The 9,015-nt window shown below is 43.4% G+C and overlaps 1 non-coding gene across 1 annotated transcript; it reads right to left on the reverse strand.

Moving 5' to 3' along the window:
* Positions 1-6,565: 6,565 nt before the first annotated feature.
* On the reverse strand, positions 6,566-6,703 carry LOC119924831. The gene has a single exon (XR_005449519.1). It is a non-coding gene; the product is annotated as a small nucleolar RNA SNORA7 (small nucleolar RNA).
* Between the last annotated feature and the right edge of the window lie 2,312 nt (positions 6,704-9,015).

Consider the following 9,015-nt stretch of genomic DNA (forward strand, 5'->3'; position numbering starts at 1 on the left):
GCGGATAAATCCACTGCAGAATTGTTTGCCAAATGCCACCCCCCACTTACCCCCCTTCTCACACAGGATGAGAAGACCACCCACTGAAGTGTGAAGGTCCAAAACAAACAAAAGAAAGCACTTCTTTTCCATGGTGAGTGATAAGCATATGAAGGACATTCCCACAGAAAGGCTTGCAGGACCAAAAGGTGATGTGCAGAAGGGAGCAGGGTTCAGAGCTCAGGATACACTGGGAAATTGTTATAGGATTCTATGGAAGCCTCCTTAGATACTGAGATACTGAGAAGCAGCATGGCTTAGTGGAAAAAGCACGGACTTTGGAGTCAGAGGTCATGGATTCTAATCCCGGCTCCACCAATTGTCAGCTGTGTGACTTTGGGTAAGTCACTTAACTTCTCTGTGCCTCAGTTCCCTCATCTGTAAGGTGGGGATTGAGACTGTGAGCCCCACGTGGGACAAACTGATCACCTTGTAACCTCCCCAGCACTTAGAACGGTGCTTGGCACATAATAAGCACTTAATAAATGCCGTTATTTATTATTATTTTACTGTGGACTAATTGAATGCTGATTGATTGACTCAACTGGATAGTGGGTAGGAGCAATAGAGGCATTTTTTTTCCTGAACGGGTTAATTTTCTGACATTTTTTGAAAGGAATAAGTTAAGGCAACTACACTGCTAAACTCAGGAGAATAACACACTACCAGAAAGCTCAAAATGAATAATTCCTAAGCAGCCAGACATTGGTTTTTGCAGTGAGTTATTTATGCAGGTTATAAATAGATGTAGACAGGTTATATAGAGACAGGTTATTTATTGAGTACAACTGGGTGAAATGCACAGTTCTAAGCACTTGGGAGAGTATAAAAGAAGAAAAATTATTTATTTAGATTTGCAGAATAACAGCAGTCCTCTGATTTCCTGTATCATCTGTGAATATCCTTTGTTTTCCTGAAGAGGTAGGAAAGTTTGATGATTTATGAAAACTTTAATTTTGTTTTAAAAATAAAATATGGCATATGTTTTCATTCCATTCCTAAAACTTTCTTTTCACTTTTACCCTAGCTCTCTTGCGAGGAAAGGGAAAACATCACCCAAGTCTTTTTAAGCCTTTCTGACTTCATTCACCGGGCCCCCTCCTACCTAACCTCCCTGATTTCGTACTACAACCCAGCCCACGCAGTTCACTCCTCTAAATCCAACTGATTCCCAAGCGCTTAGTACAGTGCTCTGCACACAGTAAGCGCTCAATAAATACGATTGAATGAATGAATGAATGATTCACTGTACCTTGATCTCATTTATCTCACCACCAACACTTTAGCACAAGTCCTGTCTCTAGCCTGCAATGCCTCCCCTATTCATATCCGACAGATGATCACTCTCCCCACCTTCAAAACTTTATTAAAGCACATCTCCTCCAGAAGGCCCTCCCCAACTGAGCCCTCATTTCCTTTTCTCCCTCTCACTTCTGTGTCACCGCTGCACTTGGATTTCCACTCTTATTCACCCCTCAGCCCCACAACAGTTATGTACGTGTCTGTAATTTATTTTCTTGAATTAATATCTGTCTCCCACTCCGGACCGTAAGCTCGTTATGGGCAGGGAATTTGTCCACTAACTCTTTTATAGGGTACTCTCCCAAGTTGTTAGTACAGTGCTCTGCACACAATAAGGCACTCAATAAATATCATTGACTGATTGATACCATTGAACAGTTGATTTTTTTAAGCATTGGCTCAGTGCCAAGCACTGTGCTAAACCCTGAGATGGATGTAAGGTAATCAGCTCAGACATAGTCCCTGTCTTGCACAGGGCTCACAAAGTGGAAAGATCACAGGACTGGAACCTAAAGGACCTGGGTTCTAACCCCCAGCCCTGCCACTCACCTGCTAGGTCACCTTGGTCGAATCGCTTAACTTCCCCGGGCCTCAGTTATCTCTTTCGTAAAATGAGGACTAGGACTGTGAGTCCCATGTGGGACATGGACTGTGTCCAACCTGACACAGTCTCACTTGCCTCAATTCTCCTGTTCTCCCTCTTACTAAGATGGTGAGTTCCATGGAGGATAGGTACTGTTAATTCACTTACATCTACCTCAGGGCACAGAACAGTGTTTGATACATAATAAATGCTTTGCAGATACCATTAAAAAAGAGAGAGAGAGAGATCTCATTCCTCCCTCTCCCAACCATAGACAAAAATCTTTTACTTCTTTTGCTTTTTGAAGGATAAAGTTGTGTCGTTCAGCACCTACCTCAATACTTAATACAGTATGTGGCACATAGTAAGTGCTTAACAAATGCCATTAGAAATACCGTTGAATAAATCAATCCATCAATCATATTTATTGAGTGCTTCCTGACTTTGACTACCCTATTCAGCAGAGGCATATGAAGAGGGTGAGGTCTCAGTGGTGTCTATTGCTGTTAAGAACTCAGAGATATTCTGGTTCAAGACAATAGACTACACCCATTATCCCCACCAGACATCTTGCCATGCTTGCAACTGAACATGGGGAGGAGAACCAACTTGAGAAGGTGAAAAGATCGTGGGAAGCCTTCCCTCCTGCTAGCGCTTAGTACAGTGCTTTGCGCACAATAAGTGCTCAGTAAATACAATTGAATGAATGAATGAATGAAGACTCAAGCACATGTCCTGCTTGTGGCAAGAGAGTAATAATAATATAATAATAATGATGGCATTTATTAAGCACTTACTATGTGCAAAGCACTGTTGTAAGTGCTGGGGAGGTTACAAGGTGATCAGGTTGTCCCGCGTGGGGCTCACAGTCTTCATCCCCATTTTACAGATGAGGTAACTGAGGCCCAGAGAAGTTAAGTGACTTGCCCATAGTCACACAGCTGACAATTGACAAAGCGGGATTCAAACCCATGATCTCTGACTCCAAAGCCCGTGCTCTTTCCACTGAGCCACGCTGCTTCTCCAGTACTAATGTGGCCTAGTGGGAAGGCCATGGGTCGGAGAGTTAGAGGACCTGGGTTCTAATCCCAGCTCTGCCAAATGCTATTGTGTGACTTTGGGCAAGTCACTTGCCTCAATTCTCCTGTTCTCCCTCTTACTAAGATGGTGAGTTCCATGGAGGACAGGTACTGTTAATTCACTTACATCTACCTCAGGGCACAGAACAGTGTTTGACACATAATAAATGCTTAGCAGATACCATTAAAAAAGAGAGAGAGAGATCTCATTCCTCCCTCTCCCAATTATAGACAAAAATCTTTTACTTCTTTTGCCTTTTGAAGGATAAAGTTGTGTCGTTCAGCAGCACACTTGGTATCTAAGCAATATTGCTTAGAACAGTGCTTGACACACAGTAAACATTTCACAGATTCCATTAAAAAAAATGAAACAGTGTAATGCTCACCCTGAATGGGGAGGGGCCATAAAAGGTTCCCCATATCAATCAATCAATTGTATTTATTGAATGTTTGCTGAGTACAGAAAACTGTACTGAGCTCTTGGGAGAGTACAATATAGCAGTACTCTTTTAGACTGTGAGCCCACAGTTGAGTAGGGACTGTCTCTATATGTTGCCAACTTGTACTTCCCAAGCGCTTAGTACAGTGCTCTGCACACAGTACGCGCTCAATAAATACGATTGATTGATTGATTGATAGCAGTATAACGGAGTTGGTAGATACTTTCCCTGCCCACAGTGAGCTTACAGTCTAGAATCTAGTACAGTCTAGTACTCTCCTGGACTCTGTGAGCCAGCAGGCAAGGGAGTCCCTTTCCGTAACACTCCCACATAGGACGGCCATTCTTCCAGTTTTATACGAGACAGGCAGGTGCTCAGCTTATTTGTCCCCTCTCATCTCTGAAAGCAGTACCACCTCACCTCACCTCACCTCCACCTCGGCTCCTGCTGCCGAGTTCCACAGCTCAGAAATGGCTCCTGTGTCAGCAGAGATCTGGCGAAGGGAATGCAGTGTTTCTGGAGCAATTCAGGAAGTGAGAGCTCATGAGAAGCAGCGTGGCTTAGTGGAATAAGCACAGGCTTGGGAGTCAGAAGATGTGGGTTCTAATCCTGGCTAGGTCACTTAATAATAATAATTACGGCATTTGTTAAGTGCTTACTATGTTCTATGTGCTGGGGGGGATTCAAGGTGATCAGGTTGTCCCACGTGGGGCTCACAATCTTAATCCCCATTTTACAGATGAGGGAACTGAGGCCCAGAGAAGTGAAGTGACTTGCCCAAAGTCACACAGCTGACAAGTGGTGGAGCCGGGATTAGAACCCGTGGACTCTGGCTCCCAAGCCCATGCTCTTTCCACTGAGCTATGTGATCTCGGGCAACCTCTCTCCCTCCCTTCAAGGCCCTACTGAGAGCTCACCTCCTCCAGGAGGCCTTTCCAGACTGAGCCCCTTCCTTCCTCTCCCCCTCGTCCCCCTCTCCATCCCCCCATCTTACCTCCTTCCCTTCCCCACAGCACCTGTATATATGTATATATGTTTGTACATATTTATTACTCTATTTATTTATCTTACTTGTACATATCTATTCTAGTTATTTTATTTTGTTAGTATGTTTGGTTTTGTTCTCTGTCTCCCCCTTCTAGACTGTGAGCCCGCTGTTGGGTAGGGACTGTCTCTATGTGTTGCCGACTTGTACTTACCAAGCACTTAGTTCAGTGCTCTGCACACAGTAAGTGCTCAATAAATATGATCGATTGATTGATTCTTTGTGCTTCAGTGACCTCATCTGTCAAATGGGGATTAAGACTGTGAGCCCCACGCGGGACAACCTGATTACCTCATATCTACCCCAGTGCTTCGAACAGTACTTGGCACATAGTAAGTGCTTAAAAAATACCACAATTATTATCTGGGAGAAACATTTTAGGCTTGGATGAACTTGGGCACAAAATGCTGTGTGTGTGACAACACTAGGTTCCACTCTGCAGCCCAGGTAATCAATAAGTGGTATTTATTGAGCTCTTACTGTGTGCAGACACTGTTCTAAGTACGTGAAAAAGTACAAACAGCAGAAATGGTAGACACGTTCTCTGTCCACAAGGAGTTTACAGTCTAGAGAGGAGCAACCTGCATGTAATATTGTGTCAATTTTGTGAATGTCCTGTCATTGAACATAAAACTGGCCCTCATAGATTCAATCTCCATCAGCAGTGTTACCTTTGAGCCTAAAGGCAGCTCTAGGTTTCTTAAGTATGTAAGGTGACTTGTCCTTTGACACACCAGAGCCTGATATTTGATATCTGCCTTCTTTAAATCGATAATCATTATAAACCACACCTTCCTCATTTACCCAGGCCTTTTAAGACGTTACGCTGAAACTGGATTCCATGTCTGACTGAAACACATTTGACCTTTTCCAGCCTGCTTAAAGAACTAAGAGGAATGGGTATGTGGAAGAGAATACTGGAAAGAGTGTTTTATTTCCCTTTTCTCAAGTTGGGTGCAAAGAAAATTAATATCCTACCCTCAATAAAGAATTTAAAAGAAGATTTAACCAGAGCGTGCCTAACAAGACAAAAGAGTCACATTACTCAGGTGATTGGGAAGTGTGACAGATAGGAGAAAAGAAGAGTTTGAAATTTATAATGGAGAAGCATAGGTACATGGTTAAGAATATACCTGCACATACAAAAAATCCATGATCCAATAGACAGTCAGTAAAGCTACATAATTGAAGATGTGTTTCAGGAGTTTTATTAAATACTGGTGGAAGACACAATCAAGAGAAAACCTTCTTGTATTTTTAAACAATTAACCGTGGGTTTCACCATTAAGTTAGTATTGTTGCCAAGGACATGGAGAATATAGGGTTTCCCCAGTGTTGAGGTGCACTCTATGCCACTGCAGGTTTACTTTTTAACTTGAGGGAAGAATTTAAAGATCCACAATGTTTTTAAAGTATTTGTGAAACACTTACTATGGGCCAGGCACAGTTCTAAGCACTGGGGTAGATGCACGGTAATCAGGTTGGACTCAGTCTGTGCCCCACATGGGACTCACAGTCTTAATTCCTATTGTACAGATGATGGAAATGAGGCATAGAGAAGTCAAATGACTTGCCACAGCAAACACGTGGTGGAGCCAGGATTATAATTCAGGTCCTTCTGACTCCCAAGTCTGTGCTCTATTTACTAGGCCTCGCTACTTCCAATACGAAATGCAGTAGAAAAGCGGATTAGAAGATCTGGGTTCTAATCGCAGCTCTGCTACTTGCCTAGTGCGTTTCCTCATCTCTATCATGGGGATTCCCTCCTACTTATATTGTGGGACAGTGTCCCACCTACTTATCTTGTATCTAACCCAGCCCTTAATACACTGCTTATTAAACAGTAAGTGCTTAACAAGTACTTGTCATGTCTTATGCCGTTGAGTCGTTTCCCACGCATAGAGACACCAAGGACACATCTCTCCAAGGACTCCCGACCTCCATCTGCAATCATTCTGGTAGTGGATCCTTAGAGTTTTCCTGGTAAAAATACGGATATGGTCTTCCGCGCCATTAACGTGAATCTCCACCCTCAACTCTCTCCCATGCCACTGCTGCTCAGCATGGGTTAGTTTGGACTTGTAGCAGATTGCCTTCCACTCACTAGCCACTGCCTAAGCTAGGAATGCAAAGGGTAGGCCTCTGCTTGACTCTCTCTCCCTTAGCCGAGACTGGTAGAGTACTGGAAACTCTCCAGGTGCGACCCTGAGAGGGGTAACAAATACTACAGTTATTACTATTAATTGTCCAGCTGTTAGATTGTGGAAGGATTTCTTCTTTTAGCAGCCGTACAGAAATTGACCTTCCGTAAACTAGACTTCTTAGGACAAAGTCAGAGTCTAATTAAATGAAGGCATCTTATATGGAGATTTGATAATGTGAGTTTATTGACATAAGAACCATCCTACATAATGAGCCACAACTGTGGCTCAGGCCCGGTGTTTGCACTGACATTTCAAGAACCTAATTAGCCCGGACCTGCAGGAGAAACAGAGGGTGGAATCCTTGTATAAAGGACCAGGTTTCTGCGGAGGATTATGTTTCAAACACTCCACAGTTGGTCGTGATAATGGGATCCATTCCCCGATCCTGTTCTGGGTAATGTAAATGTGGGAGACACTCTGAGAGGCTACATATGATGCAGAAAACTTAAAATTGTAGCCCTCATTGATGTCTGTGCCGAAGATGGCAGATGAGAAGGGAGGATAATTGAGTTACGAAATTATCAAGGAAAATATTTGTCATGCTAATTGGAAACCTTCCTCACGTAGGAAATATGATACATGAAATTCAAAAGCAGAGGAAGTTAGCAAACTTGGATGGATCCTCAAAGTTAGAAAATGCATAAACATTATGATTCTTCCAGTTGCAATCAATCAACCTCTCCTCCATTTCTCTCCTGCCCCTGCCTCCATCTAATCTGGTTTCTGCCCCTTTCACTCCATGAAAAAGACTCTCTTTAACGTCACCAATGACCTCCTTCTTTCCAGAGCCAACGGCTTCTGTTCTGTCCTAATCCTGCTCGACCTCTCAAATGCTTTGAACCCTGTGGACCACTCCCTTCTCCTTGAAATGTCATCTAACCTTAGCTGCACTAACATTGTCCTCTCCTATTTCTCTGGCCACTCTTTCTCAATCTCTTTGGCAGGCTCCTCCCCTGCCTCCAATCCTCTAAGAGTGGGAGTCCCTCAAGACAAAGTTCTGAATCCCTGTCTATTCTCCATTTTTTTAATATGGTGTTTCTTAAAGGCTTATTAAATAATAATAATAATAATAATAATAGTATCAATCGTATTTATTGAGCACTTACTGTGTGCAGAACACTGTACTAAGCGCTTGGGAAGTACAAGTTGGCAACATATAGAGATGGTCCCTACCCAACAGTGGGCTCACAGTCTAGAAATAATAGTTATTATGTTATTTGTTAAGTACTTACTATGTGCCAAGTACAGTTCTAAGCACTGGGGTAGATACAAGGTAAACAGGTTGTCCCACTTGGGACTCACAGTCTTAATCCCCATTTGACAGATGAGGAACTAAGGCACAGAGAAGTTAAGTGGCTTGCCCAGAGTCACACAGCAGACAAGTGGCGGAGCTGGGATTGGAACCCACATTCTCTGACCCCCAAGCCCATGCCCTTTCCACTAAGCCATGCTGCTTCTCGGGAATGCCAGGCACTGTATTAAATCCTGGGGTAGATATGTTACATAGGTTGGACACAGTCCATGTCCCATGTGGGGCTCAGTTTTAATCCTCATTTTACAGGTGAGGTAACTGACGCACAGGGAAGTTACGTGACTTGTCCAAGGTCACATAGCAATGAAGCGGAGGAGCTGGCTTTAGAAACCAAGTCCTTCTGACTTCCAGACTTGTGTTCAACCCACTAGGCCATGCTGCTTCTCTGCTTCATTTCAACTAATTCCCTTGAAGAACTCATTCACTCCCATGGCTCTAACTACCATCTCTACGCTGATGAATCCCAAGTCTACCTCTCCAGCCCTGACTTGTCCCTTTCTCTGCAGTCTTGCATTTCCTCCTGCCTTCAAGACACCTCTATTGGATGACTGTGAGCCCGTTGTTGGGTAGGGACCATCTCTATATGTTGCCGATTTGTACTTCCAAGCGCTTAGTACAGTGCTCTGCACACAGTAAGCACACAATAAATACGATTGAATGAATAAATGAATGACCTGACGACACCTTAAACTTTACGTGTCCAAAACAGAACTCCTTATCTTCCCAACCAAACCTTGTCCTCTTCCTGACTCTTCCATCACTGTGGACAACACAATCCTCCCCCACTCACAAGCCCATAACCTTGGTGCTGTTCTCGAACCAGCTGTCTTGTTCCACCCACATATTCAATCTGTCACAAATCCAGTCAGTTCTACCTTCATAACACCCCTAAAATCCTCCCTTTCCTCTATACAAATTGCTGTCTCACTGATCCAAGCATTTATGATATCCTTGCTGACCTCACTGTCTCTTATGTCTACCTATTCCAGTCCTTACTTCACTCTGGTGTTT

This window comes from Tachyglossus aculeatus, chromosome 2, assembly GCF_015852505.1.
Source record: "Tachyglossus aculeatus isolate mTacAcu1 chromosome 2, mTacAcu1.pri, whole genome shotgun sequence".
Classification (NCBI taxonomy): domain Eukaryota; kingdom Metazoa; phylum Chordata; class Mammalia; order Monotremata; family Tachyglossidae; genus Tachyglossus; species Tachyglossus aculeatus.